Genomic DNA, 15,352 nt, shown 5'->3' on the forward strand with positions numbered 1-15,352 from the left:
ATACTTAAGGGAAATTTTCGAAGCTTTAAGGCAAATAATTTAATTTCAGTAAAGTTGCGGGTTCTTAAAAAATACTGAATAATACAGTCTAGCGAACTTTAAGGAAATTCAATAATCGTTTAGGCAGTTTAAATACCCCCAGGAAAGTCTAGACTATTGAAGAAGTTTCAAATTAGTGTCGATAATTTAAGGGAAGTTTTATGAACTTCAAAAAAAATATTGAGAACTTCAATGAAAATCATAAAACTTTATTAATTATTTCGGTCTAATTTCATGAAAATTGCGGTAGCACAAAAGTTCCAGAAATTTAGAAAAACTTCGAAAACTTCACAGAAGAACAGTGGTCTTCACAAACATTTCTAGAACTTCATAGAAATGTATGGAGCTTAAGGAGAGATCCGCGAACTTCAGGATTTTTTATGAACATTGGGGAGGCCAGTTCCTTTAGTTTCAGATAATTAGTGGGAAGTTTAAAGCAGTTCCCAGATTTTCAGATTACTTCAGAGACGTTAAAAAGTTAATTGACGGTTCAATTAAATTCAGCGCAGTACTACAAGGTTCATGAGAACTGCTTAAACGTTAGAGAAATTTTGAGAATTTCAGAAAAGAACAAAGAACCTCAGAGCAGTTCCGTTAACATTAGAGAAGTCACATAAATTTAAAAGAAGTTTAGAGAACTTCAGCGAATTGTTAAACGTTTAGAGGAGATCCATGATCGTTGGAAACATTGAGGAAACTTTAGGAAGTCCTATAAAGTTCAGGGAAGCTTTAGAATATGATGAAAAGTATTGTGAGCATCCGGCTAGTTTCTCAAACTGCAAAAGAACTTCAAGGCAGTTTCATTAACTGCTGGAAAAATTTGGGAACTTTCAAGTAGTTCTGAAGGCCTCAGAATAGTCCATTCTTATTATCATTGAAATATTCCTCAACATTGCAACAAAGCCTCCGAATTCAATTTTCTTTTAGTTTTCCTCGGAATTATCTTGAAATTCTCCACAATTAGAAACCCTTTGGAAAAATTCTCCGAACATTCATTGAACTCATTTCAGACTTCCTTTTGCATCTCACTCCTTCCCTTGGAATTCTACTCACACTGAAAGTCTACTAAAAATTCATGGGCATTTCTTCTCACAAATTCCTTAAGTTTCTTCTCATAATTTGTTTGGCGAACCCTCCTGAATTTATTTTCCGAATTCCTTCGAAGATGTTCTGGATTTATTCTCAAATTTAATTGTAATCCTCCTTTTAGTATTTTCAACAAGATTTCAAGGAGATTCGTTTGTTCCCGCAAACACAAAATTTTGCTCTGAAAGAGTTGTGCTCCTCGAATTTTTTTTAGAGTTTTCATTAAAATTTGCTTTTAATTCAATTCAGGGTTTCTTGAAATTCTACTCAAAACTATCAGGCTTCACAAGAAATCTAAAATTCATCAGAACTACCTTACGCAGATTGCATTTGATGTTTTTCTGAAAGATTTTTTCGCAGAACTTCCCTAAAATGAGATCCTTAGAAATTATAATAAAATTCCACGAGCTTTTGAAAGTGTGCAGAAACATGAAAATTTCTTGAAGTATTATATCTGTTAAGTCCAGAACTAGTTCAAATTTAAAATTTCTAGGAAATATGCATGTTCAAAAAAAAAAAAACATTTCATGCCTCTGTTTTTTTTAAATTTATTTGTTACTGAAGATTATACCACTGTGGATCTATAAAGTTCAAAGTGTGAATGAAAATTACGAGAAAAATGCTTGTATTCTAAAATTCATTATTTTCTTTAAAATATCCTTAGTAAGAAAATTATTGAATTCTCTGTGCCTTCCAGGTATTTTAAGGAAAAATAAAATTTCCTGAGGATTCCTGGTTTTCCAGATTTTTGCAGTTAGTAGACACCATGACCTTGGTTTGACCATAGACTTTCTATTGAATCTTTCGCTTTGAAGGTTCATATCGTACATGAGTGTTTATGAGATGCTTATTGAATAAGTTTCAAACATCAAACATTTATTTTCTCTTAGGTCACTTTTTAGTCACTATTTTTACAACTATAAGTCACTATTTGGTCACTTATTTCTTCAACATGGTCACTAAAATCACTATATTTGACAGCAGTGATTGCTACCAGCCCTGCTAAAGTTTCATGTTGATATTAGATAGCATTTCCATCCAACTCACAAACTTCACGTATGAAGTAACAAAAACACTTTGAATGCATTCGAAAATGTAAAAAAAAGTTCATTGTTACCGTAGCCTATTGAGTGCACAGTATCAGTGGTTGCATGCATTTTCTGAAAACCGAGAAATTGAAAATTACAATTTATTGGTCATTCTGTAAATTTTTGAAAAAACCGTTCCATGTAAGTATTGATGGCACAAGTTACCGATTCATTGCGTCTCATCCAGTCTGTTTATTATTCTCAACCAGTTCCTAGACGTATGTCTCTCAGATAGACAGCACGCTAGTCTGATCAGAACATAGCTTCATCATTTTCTGTTTATATATTAACGAGAATAATACGACTCCACGATTCTCAGCACCACAGCAACAACAAATAAACATTTCACACTGCTTGACGACGCTTTCAGAACACCTTGCCATTTGTAAGCAATCCATTTTTCGCACCCGAACCTACTGACCTTGTTCCGAGTAGAGTACTAGCACAATTTGCATCTGCAAAATCTGCCTACCCTCCAACGAAACATGATTAATGGCAATGGAATTTTCCGCTTACAATCAAAACTACTCACCTGCAGCGGCTGATGGTGATAGCTATCTCGTGCGACTTGTTGTTATGACGTGATCCAATAGCGACCCCTTCATCAATATCATGATATTCCACTCAACCGTGTTGAATCGAGATGAATGAAACAATTATCGGAACGTGTGCCTTCGCCGAATGGCAGTGAGTGAGGATTGTTTGTTTATCCGTCATATCGCCGTGTTTAGACGATGGGGGTTCGTATAGACTTTCCAGAAGCTTCACACTTTATACCGGGTGAATAACTGTGTTTTCTTTCCAATAAAGAGTGCTGGTATCGGCTTACACCTGTACAAACTTGCTCGAGTTTCCTTCGAATCAAACCGGTTGACCTTAATTGATTGAATGCGGAGAATGTCGTAGATACCGTAGATACGCTTAACCTATTGGACTAGACAACGTCAGGTTCTTTTACGGAATTCTTGTGTCACCGAGTTCCGGCAGTCAGCTCGATCAGCGATCATCGAACTATAGCAAGGTCTTTGTCGACGTCGATACAAGCTTAGATTGTAAATTGTAATGTGTGCATACAATCTTCAGAATTTTTTGTCTCCTCGCGGTTCAATCAAAATTCAAACAAAATTTCCCCGCAGAGTCCATTAAACTGTCAGAAACACAATGCATTAATCACAAACCCGGTTTGACGGCCTCCCCATCGCCGCCGAGTGTCATCGTACGGCACACTATGGCAACATTGACATTGAACCAGCGAGAAATGAACCTGGTTTCGGTCGTTGTTTTCTTTTTTCCTTCTAATATTCGGCATCTTTCACGGAGTCAAATAAAACAGAGTAAAAGTTTAAAATCCTTCAAGCCAGGCCTCACGCTACCGGATGAATTTCCCTAGGAAATGCCGGCTTTCACCGCCGTCGTCGTCATCTATTTTCACGATCGGCGAACGAATGAATTACCTTAAAATAAAACATAAACAGTGCGGGGTCGACCCGCGCTCTGCCGCTTTTCTTTGCAATTCTAGCGATGCTTTTTCTTTTTGCATGTTTGCCATTTTGCTTTACCCCCGCTCCCAATGGTTTGTTTTGATTTGCGCGCCAGATCTTTTATTAATTGTGCGAGTGTGAGCAGAAACGTCGCCAGTAGTAGGTCAGCGGAAGTACATACCTATGTGGAATTAGGTGGTACTAACACTACAAAGCAAGAGACGTCGTAGATTGTTTTTTTTTATATCAAGACTAGCCAGTAAAAAAACATGAAAGATGATGGATCTGCTGAATTTCCGTATCGTTTCTTTACGGTTGTGTGGCTTTTCAGCGATGGAATGTTCGTATTACATAAGAACCATCGTCTGACCTTGACGCTCGCTTGGAAACGGTGATTTGTTTGTCTGCTGATGACGGTGGAGTTTTGGTGGAGCTCGAGGAGGATAATTTGCAATGTATCAATTTCTACACCCAACCGAAGATTGTAAGCTCCTCTTGCAGGTTTTATACAAATGTTATTCTGAATCTGTAATAAATTAACTCATTTACAGATACTGTAATGCAGTTGTTGGGAGGCTTTTCAATAAATAATTCAATACAGACCTGGAAAAAGGGCCTAATAACTTTTGTAAACAATGCCTTCTTTTGGTGATAACCAACATGATCATCGGGTAGGAGATGGTTGTACTGGTTTGTGTGGACGTGTTTTAATTTCAATTTTGTTTACAAATGATGTTAGGTCCTTCTTCCAGCTCTATATAGAATTATAAGTAATTAATGTGAGCTTGTTCAATATCCACCAATGCAATGGATCTTAAAATAAATATCTTGTAAAGGTTTTGTAAGAAAACACATTGATTCTGATAAAAGTTGCTTGTTTGCAACAGTCTATTGTACTACAGTTACATTTATCGATAGAAACATGTACAGAGGTTGTAAGAAATCCATAATTACAAATGAGATATTGCGTTTGCTTTGGGTATACAACATTCTTCCAAGTAAATGTCTAAAAAATCTTAAGAAACTACGGACTTGTCGAGCATTTTGAAATATTTTATATTTCTAGAGGTTAATCTAAGTTCATTAGCTTTCAGAAACTTGATGATTCCATCCTTAAATTGTGAACATTGCATCAAGCTATCTTCATATTTCTCTAGGAATTCTGAAGAATCATGAATATCTCAGCTTGATCTCCCTTTGCTACTATCCTTCCAAAAAAACTGCTAGCTTAATCGTTATGATCCATGAGAGACTGAAGACAGAATCTTAGGACAAGGTGTCTAAGAATGCTAATCTACGGCACTTCGTTAGATTGTATAACGTCATTTGCCCGAAAACATTTCGTCAGAATCGATATGCCAGAATGATTTTTCCGCAAAATTAATTTCCCAGGATGCACCATTTGCTGGAAATATTTGCCCAGAAATAACCGTTTCCCAGAAATTTAAATCCTAATGAAAAAGTTGACCATTCCCTTCAATTTATTGTTTCGTCCATAATATGTCTTAACCCTTTCTAAGCAAGGTGGCCAGCATACCGGGTAAACCAGAGTTTGAAAAATAGCCAGAAAATCCCGGAAATTCAACGAAAGAAATTACTGAACCTTAACATACATTTAAACGCTAGATTTAAATCAGAATCAATTAGTGAAACAGAGGAAGTCTTTACCAAACAAAAGACTTGTTCTTTTGCTGCATAATTGACAACAGTTATTCTTCTTATTTTAATTACTCAACAATATTGCAAATTGATTTTTCGTCCCTACTCCAATCCGGATGTTATGTACAGGGTGCGTGACGAATGTTTGCAGTAAATTTCAAATAGTAATTTCTCATGCTTGTGCATCATGATTTAGATATATTTGGCAGCACTGGATAGCTTATACTGTTAGGTGTAAGATTTAAACAAACAATGTTGAGTAAACGTAAAGATGTCGAAACAAGAGAGCAATCTGTCAGCCGTTGTCGCTTTGTTGCGCGCCGGAGTATGCATGAAAGAAATAATTCGGTCGGTAAATGTGTCTGAAAGAACAGTGTATAATATTAAAAAAGGCTTGGGAAAGTAATAAGACGGAGCACCTGCTCATACTGCTAATAAAGCACAGAAATGGCTTACGGAAAATATTTCGTAAATTTGGGAGGAAGAAATTTGGCCATCAAGCAGTCCCGATATCAATCCGTTGGATTATTTTGTATAGGGCGTCGTCCAACGGGATACCAATAGAACCCCTCTCACCACACTTAAGTCGCTAAAAGCTAAAATCAAGGCAGTGATGACATCTATGGATCGAAACATTTTAAAACGTGCATACTGCAGTTTCCGGAAGCGTCTAACTACAGTCGTTGAAAGGGAAGGCAATTATTTTGAATAAATTTACTTACAACTTCCATATGTTGCGAAAGAAAATAAATCGCACAAAATTCATTGCTAGAATAACTAACTGGTGTATTTTTCTCAAATATGCCATTTACTGCAAAAATTCGTCACGCACCCTGTACATGAAACAAAAAAATACGTGGGAAAACCGAAACTCAACTAAAAATTGTCCGGAAATTGATATTATATGGTTTCAAATCCAAATATTGTTATTTCCATGGTATTTATTCCAGAATTACCTTGGAATTCTGCTCAGAACTATCATGACATTCCTGTTAAAACTAAAAAAAAAATCTTCTCGTAATAGCTTGGAATTCGCTTAGGAATTCCCTTAAAATTCAAATAATTTCCCAGAATCCTCTTTAAAATTCCTTTCAAATTGGTTTGTTCGATTCCTTTGAAATTATTCTCAACATTTTAATTGAACTCTAGTCAAGACTCGCCTCAGAAATCCTTTGGAGTTCTCTCCACGAATCCTTCTGTCTCTTCGAAAATCCCTTAGAATTTGTTTGGAAATTTCCTAACAAGAAAATTTAATGATTTTTTTTTCCATTTTTTTTAATTCCAGAATACGACTCCTTCGGTATTTTTCTTGGAATTCCCTAGAATCTGTTCCCTTAGAATTCTGATAATAATTTTCTATATAATGCTCATACAAATGCTCCTATCCTTCTCATGAAAAGTAACCTAATGTTCTCCTCAAGATACCCTTGGAATTACTCTCAGAATAATATAGGAATTAAATTCAGAACTTTAGTTTTCATTCTCTCTAGAAAAACCGTTGAAATTCGTCTCCTGAGTTCCTTAAGATCTCATCTCAGAATGATGTTGCAATTCTTGTCAGAACTCCTTACATTTTTTCCAAGATTTTTGCAGGAATTCTCCGCATTTTTTTTTTTAAATCAACACTTCTATTCTTTTTTTTTAATTTTACTCAAAGCTCCATAGGTATTCGCGTAAGAATGATATAGAATATTTTTTAAATTGTTTAAAACCTCAAAATTCCGCCATGTCCCAGAGCCTTGATAATTTTCAAAGTTTAGTTCTGTTAAAATCTACACACTTAATTTGATTTGTCGAATCTCACCAATTTTTGCCAAGATTCGCACAGCCGAGCATAGCAAAGATATTTTGCCGAGATCTCAGCAAAAATGACGTTTTCTTTGCGGAGTCTCGGAATATGTTTGGCTGAATGTCAGCAAACAAGCGTCATGTTTGCTGAGAGATATCAGTAAACATTATTGCCGTGTACTCGGTTGTGCAAATTTAGCAAATAAAATTAAGTGTGTAGGATCATGATAATATTTCTAAATCCCTAATTTTTAATTATTCTGCTCAGTTTGAAATCGTTGAAAAAATGTAAGTTTTCGATTTTTTTGGTCTAAATTCAGGATCACGAAATTTTGTATGGGTCTCAATTCTCAAAAAAAATGTATGCAATTGTCTCAAATTATGAAAGTCTCAGAATCATAGAAAGTCTCTTGAATCTCAAAACCCAATTTAGTTGATTTTAACTTTCTGTTTAAAAAATGCTTCTTCTAGTTTTGCTGCTAAAGATAATTTTCCCATAAATAACAATGACAATTTGTATTTGATCACTTTTAAAATAAACAGTAATTATTGAACATTTCCGTTTCTCGGTAAATATTATCAACTGGGAAATTTCTGAGATTTTAATTGGGAATTTCAAAATAAACATTCACTGGACACCCTGTATATGAGAGTGGCAAATATATAATTCAACTATCATTTTTTGGTGGTGTTTATCAACATTCATTATTTTTCTGAGCCACTTCTCAAAGGGATATTTATATTATATTTGTATTTATATTATTATATTTATATATTACAGCAATATTTGTGTCAACAAACGGCCATTTTTCATCAGTATATATTAAACTGTTGTAACTATTTTCGTACTTCTCGTATTTTAGTAAAATTGAAGCCAAATTCAGTGAAGTTTAGAATTTACCACGGCCGAAATTTGTATTCGTGTGGTCGGAGACGAGCCAGCCAACGGCTGAAAGTCTCCTTAATAAAGATATAAAAAAAAAAAATATTCGTGTGACTTATTTTAAATCTATTGAATTTGACATTGTAATAACTGTCATTCTATGCAAAAAGCACGATTCAAAAGTTAAATTTGTTTTCAGAACATGTAATGTATTGAATAATTAGCCCCGTAACGTGGGTAGATCACCTTTTTGTGGTACGTTTTGGGATGTAAGATCTACCACCGATTCCTAGTCAAGACTTTAAACTAGGGGAACAGGATTTTTCAGTAATCAAAGGAACACATCTTAGTCCTTGTTACTTTTTATGTCTTGTTGAGTGACAAGACTCGGCTTTGTCCACCGAGGAAACAAGGAAACAATGAGTTAATTAGTCTTCATCTATGTGATTCCCAATCTTCCATTCGTTGTTCCCTAGTTTGAAGTGCTTAAGACTAGGTTCTGATGCATGGTCATTATCGGTGTCATTCCTTAATTTTGTTGCTAAGGAATCCAATTTTGACTGACAAAGGGGTGCGCCTTTGGAGGGTGTTTCAACACTCCAAAGGGTATAAATAGCGGGACCTTTCAATTAGAGTCGGATCCTTGCTCTATCATTGCATGCATAATTATCTGCGGTGAGCTGTTGCGATAGCTGCGTGCGGGAAAATGATCAGAAAATCCGCCAAAGCAATTCCATTATTTATTTTTTTTCTTAAATCGAAGATAACATATCAAGAAGACTGGCTACTCTGCTAGTATTTAAGCTTGGATAGAAAAACGAGCAAATACACAAACCTCACTTTTTAGGTTGGTATCCTTGCTATCAAATCCTCTCGGGGCTTTAACTTATAGCTACACGGACGATAGGAAATAAAAAAAAAATCCATGAAAATTTTACTAAGTCTAGGAGTACACTAATAGACTGACCTCTATTTTCCTCATATTAGAGAAGTTTTAACTCACTTTTGAGTAAATTCAACTCACTTTTGAGTAAATCCACTACGTGATTATCGTTCATAACATTGTTTAATACAAATTATGGACCGTAGAAATACTTAAATAGGACACCAAACCGGAACACGTAAGATTCTATTACAGATTTGTATGTGTATGTATGTATATTCAGAATTTGTAATGTTTCACCGCATGAACAGATTCTGTAATGTGGTTGGCGGAAGGTTTTTTCAAATAATTTTAAATGTTTTTTTTTTATATTAATTTTCAAGCTTAATTGTTATATTTTCTAGTGAACTATGACTAACAAAATAATATTGTTAAGATTTTATACCAAAAAAATATTGTCTGTTTCATTAGGGGTAAAACGTACCGAAACCGCCGCAGACGATTTCTGCGACAGTTTCGGCGCGTTTTGTTTCCAATGAAACAGACAACATATATTCTGGAAATAAAAATGTTGGTACACTCTGCCGGTGGACGCATAACTGTCCCATGTTCTATGGAATTTCTTGTACACATGGGACAGTTAAGCGTGATCCGGCAGTACAATCTATATACTGTAACTGTAATAACTGACATAAAATTTGTTGTAAGAAATAATGCAGCGGATGTAAGAAATCCTCACTAACATTTAATGATTATTTGTGTGTGTGTGAAGATTTGTAAAACATACACTGCACTCGTTATTCATTCAAAATTCTTAAAGACAAAACATTAGCACATGCTCGCCCTTGAGAACCATTCCAGTTGCCTACATATGCATATGCTAATCTTATCGTAATGGAAGGTAACACAGATCTTAAAATTTAATGGATGACTTGAAGAGGTAATTTCAACAGTAAAAAGCACCGCTCGCTTAATTGGCCTGCCTGCTGACACAACCGCAAACTAGAACCTTTTTTGTTTATTTAGAATGACGCAAATGTTGGTAATTAAATGTCGCTTATACGACGGTTGGCTTAATCGTTCTACATGCAAAACCCGGGTGGGCAATGAACCAGGAATCGAAAATAACTGGAGAATTTGGTTTGAATCTTAAAATATGTGTTCTTACCTTTATTAATGGAATTTTGTAAATAAACAAGTCCGATATATTGAATAAGGTTTTTGATCTAATTTCCGTCCTACTAAGTTCAACCTGCGCTTTACCTCTCTTTTCTGAACGAGTTTAAACAAAAAATGGCATATTTCTGTCAAAGATGACTTCTAAATTTATTTACCTTTCCATACGTACCGTAAAGAGTCACAAAATGTTGAGATATTGTTTAAAATCTAATAGTGCTTCTTGATTCTAAATTCGTTCTACGAGTTTCGCATTGACGTTACGTCCTAACGCATTGAAATGCCATTAGATTTTCTTCTTCCTACGGATAAATGTAGGAAAAGGGGATTCGCTAGGACCGCTTCTTTTGTTTTGAGAAAAATGGGCGTAAATATTCATACCATGTGCTCTAATAGGATTTATGTTGTAGCTAATGAACTAACGTACCGAACAAACTTATTATTGATTTGTGCATGGTGAAATCATGGATTTTATTGATCTTTTCTGATCGATAGAACGGAAATGGGCGATTACGACGAAGTAGTGCTCTACCCTATTTCTTCACTTTCCCTTAGTTCGAGATACCAACAATTACGTCTGAGATCTAAACAAATTAGCAATGCCCCAGAGCTTCATAAATTTGTCAATCAAAAGACCTTAACAATTTTTCGAAATGATTACAGTGGAAATCCTAAAAAAATCGAAGCCTCAGAACTTGAGTTTTGGTCAACTTCTATATCTCAAAAGTTTTTGGATGTCCCATGTTCGGCAGTTTGATTAACTTTGTAAGTTTTAGAACCTTGAACCTTTTCATGTCACAAAATCTAGAAAACTTCTCGATTCCTTACTTCGGAATTCTCCTCAGAATTCCGTAAAATTTTACCTCAGAATTTCTTGAAACTATTATCATAATTATCTAGGAAATATTCTCCAGCTATTGGGATTGATCCGGGGTTTCCCAGCATTATCTTTGAAATTCACATCAGAATTCCATGAATTATTAAATTATCTATCTTAGAATTATCTTGATTTTTTTTCCTTGAGAAAATATTTTAGAATTTCCCTAGAACTATTCTGAGCAGTGTTGGCAAAATATCAAAAAATCAAATCTCACCAAAGATCATGCTTGATTTTCGTAGACAACTGCGGTTGATTTTGTAAGCTGTGATATCGCAGCTCGGAATGTCAAGCTAACAAAACTCACTAAATTCAAATCTCACAAAACTGAGATTGAGTTTAATGATTTTTGCTTTACACCCGAATACAACCGAAAATTCAATAACGGCTTGCAGCAGTCCCTTCGCGTCTGCCATTGGTGAAGATTAAAAAGAGATAGCAAACTATGCTTTCTCTTTCCAATAAAACGATCTGCAATGGATTTGCACGTTGTGAATAGTCTCGCAATATCAAAGAAGCTTGTAAAATCAATTTCAATCATGATATTTTGTTCCGCGTGATATTGCGAGCGCATGAGAGCGGAAAAATATCAATTGATTTCTGATTTTTCCAACACTGATTCTGAGAGTTTGATGCGACTCCGAAATCTTTGAAAATTCGCTAAAAAATATCTTTGAATTACTCTAGATTTCCCAGGAATTCTCTTCAAAATCCTCGTTATAGTCTCTTTAGAACTACCATGGCATTTATCTTTATTTCTCCGTACAAATCTTGAAATATTTCTCAAAATTACCTAGAACTCCTCATCAGAATTTCTTTCGAATTGTCCCTAGAATATCTTAAACAGTTGTCCAAGCAACGTTTTTTTTTCTTCTATATCTGAGGATGTGACAACTACGCCTAATTTGATATTTTACAATTTTAGGTATTTGAAATCAAGAAAAGTTCACTAGTGGCCAAGTCTCAAAATCTTGAAAATTTCTCATGTAATCTTAGACAAAATGTTCAGTCCAAAATGTCAATGTTATTCCATGGATCTCTTTTTTTAAAACATTACATGTAATCATAATAAATTTCAAATTCCGAGACCCTTAAAAACTTTTAAAATTCCAGTCTTTTGTAAGTTAAGAATGCAGTGTTCCAGAAATCATTACAAGGATCATTCAAATCAAAACCTTTCATCAACATCAACTAGCAGCAGCATTAATCTCCTTGGAGGAGCAGTCACAATCATCATGCCCATAGTCAGCGAATTCAACGAAATACAATGAGTAACAAACCAAACAATCTGCAACGCGCTTCATCAGCAACATGCGACCGGACGGCGATTCTATTTCACCACATAAAGGGTGATACGGTCAAAATTTGGTCAATATCAACTTGACGTATTTCTTTCAATTTTGCATTTAAAAAACCTGAACACCCCTCATTTTGAAGGTGTGTGTGTGTAGAATGTTGCTCCTATTTTGATTTTGGAATTCACTCTTCAGTTGTCAAAATGCCGTCCAAGCAAGAAGAGCAGCGTATCAAAATTTTGCTCGCGCATCGCGAAAATCCGAGCTACTCGCACGCAAAGTTGGCAAAATCGCTAAAAGTTGCCAAATCAACCGTTACAAATGTAATTAAAGTGTTTGGGGAACGTTTGTCGACAGCCAGGAAGTCTGGATCGGGGGGAAATCGAAAACCGGAAGCCGCTGAGACGACAAAGAGAGTTGCCGGTAGTTTCAAGCGAAACCCTAACCTCTCTCTCCGAGATGCCGCAAATAAGCTGGGTGTATCGTCTACAACCGTGCATCGAGCCAAAAAACGAGCCGGACTATCGACTTACAAGAAGGTAGTGACTCCAAATCGCGATGATAAACAAAATACGACGGCCAAAGCGCGATCCCGGAGGCTGTACACGACGATGCTGACGAAGTTTGACTGCGTGGTAATGGACGACGATACCTACGTCAAAGCCGACTACAAGCAGCTTCCGGGACAGGAGTTTTATACGGCAAAAGGAAGGGGAAAGGTAGCAGATGTTTTCAAGCACATGAAACTGTCAAAGTTCGCAAAGAAATAGCTGGTTTGGCAAGCCATCTGTACCTGTGGCTTGAAAAGCAGCATTTTCATAGCTTCCGGGACTGTCAACCAAGAAATTTACGTGAAAGAGTGTTTGAATAAACGTCTGCTGCCTTTCCTGAAGAAACACGGTTGTTCCGTACTGTTTTGGCCGGATTTGGCATCTTGCCATTACGGTAAAAAGGCCATGGAGTGGTACGCCGCCAACAACGTGCAGGTGGTTCCCAAGGACAAGAACCCTCCCAACACGCCAGAGCTCCGCCCAATTGAGAAATACTGGGCTATTGTCAAGCGGAACCTAAAGAAGACCAAAAAAACTGCTAAGGGCGAGCAGCAGTTCAAGGCAAACTGGCTTTCTGCGGCGAAGAAGGTGGACAAGGTGGCTGTACAAAATCTGATGGCAGGGGTCAAGCGTAAGGCCCGGCAATTCGGATTTGGAAAAGCGGAAGCCTAACTGAATATTTTTCCTGAATTTTATACTAATTGAACTTGAAAAAGAAATTTAATTTGATTTTTTAAATAAACGATTTCACCGATTTACACGCGTTTTCCCTTGACCAAATTTTGACCGTATCACTCTTTAGCTAACACGCGTTTCTCCAGTGAGGCCTCTGTAACTTCTGGCAAATAAATTTAAATTCATTATTGTGTTGGAGAGGTTTTAACTTGTATACTAGTTTATTTGAATTATGGAACCAAATTTAGCAATTTGATGCAGTTTTGCAGTATTCTTTTTAACCTTAAGTAGTAATATATGTAAAACCAGGAAAACGATGATTTCCTAATGTAAAACAAATGGCATGTACTTCAAATGCAAGTGTGGATTTCTTACTTCCTCTGTATATATTTCTTATGAAAAAATCGAAAAATGTAATGACAGTACTTTCAACGGATTGAACGTACAAGCAAGCTTTTCTAGAATGAACATTGCCGTATAAAACCTTTCCGAGATGATTTTGTACTGGTACTGGAACTAGGGTAACTGACTTTGTTCGACAAGTTAGCTAAGTTAGCATTTCCCGGTTGGGTTTAGGCAAGATTTAAGTCCTATGGAAACATCCATTTATTAGGTTATTCTTAGCTTCAATCTGAACTGGCTAGGCCAATTGAGATTCCGAACTGGAACGATTCGTGTGGCACATGCGAGCGGTCTCACGACCGCTTGTCCCTAACTTTAATTTAATTCAATTAAGTCCCCCGAGACGACAACCAACCATTGTTTTGTGTGTTTCTCTCTCGTGTGTCATAACGCGTGAGTGTCAGCCGCATCCATGTGACCTCTCAACTACGTCAAGTGTATAGCACGGGTACGTGTGTGGAGGGGGGTTAACAATGTTCGTAATATCATCGACGACTTATTCCGAGCTCAATGTTCTGGATTGCGACTGGCGGGTTGGGAATCAATTGTGTGGCGCGACACGCAAGAATGTGCCGGCATTTCTCACATTTTAGCTTCCAGTAGTCCCGGCTTGTTAGGGGTGACGATGCTGGGTTTGAGTGGCTCGTGATTCATTGATAAAGATTGTCTTCCATATATACGAGGTGAAGGTCGGGCAGCAGCATGATTTTGGCGTGATTCAATCAATTTTTGCCTATAAACGGAAGATTGCTTCATTTAAGTTTTAGCATGTAAAAATAAACTTTCCGCTGCGCCAAATGTTAAATAGGATTTGATTCCATCGCAGCACAGAGAGGGAAATGAACCTTATTCACCTGAAATGTCGAAATGGCAAAGGAACAAGTTGGTTTGTTTTTTTTTTCACCAGAGCTATTTGGCTATTTCAATTGCCATTGCGTGATTTTTGTTTACCTCTTGGGTGTTTTCAATCGACGAAAATAGCAACAAAATTGAACCAAAGCCAACAGGAACCTGGCCACGGCGTCGTTGCCGAATGTATAATCCATCATCACTGGTCTAGTCAGATGCAACAGCACGGCAGCGGCGTAAAAAATGCATAAAATGCATACCTCTTTGAGAAGCGGATTTTGTTAATTAGGTATTTTTCAACGGGGGCATTGCGTTAGAGTTATTGAAAGCCTGCGAATATTCAAACGCAGTTTACTTAAATCGGTTGTAAACAAACAATTTGGAATGAACTTTGTAGGTTTACGACCCAGCTTCCGCTTCCTAAATTGCCCAATTTATGAATGTTTATATTTATTCGTGCATTTCTTACGAAAGATCAGAAGCCAATCTATTATTACACCAATTCAATGCTTATTAGCCATAAAGTATTGAATCGTAAGCAGCTCGGTGAGTTCTATTATTATGCAACTGTATATTTCAAGCCCCAATTAGCAAGCCCAGAGAGGCGCCACTTGAACGAA

General features: G+C 36.4%; 1 protein-coding gene across 4 annotated transcripts in view; it reads left to right on the forward strand.

Moving 5' to 3' along the window:
- Nucleotides 1-15,352, forward strand: part of Npc1a (Niemann-Pick type C-1a) — a 123,919-nt gene that overhangs the window by 48,923 nt on the left and 59,644 nt on the right. The gene's annotated exons all lie outside the window — the stretch shown is intronic.

The sequence above is a fragment of the Ochlerotatus camptorhynchus genome, unplaced genomic scaffold (assembly GCF_037179485.1).
Source record: "Ochlerotatus camptorhynchus isolate MF236.1 unplaced genomic scaffold, CSIRO-AGI_Acam_v1.1 ptg000215l, whole genome shotgun sequence".
NCBI lineage: Eukaryota > Metazoa > Arthropoda > Insecta > Diptera > Culicidae > Ochlerotatus > Ochlerotatus camptorhynchus.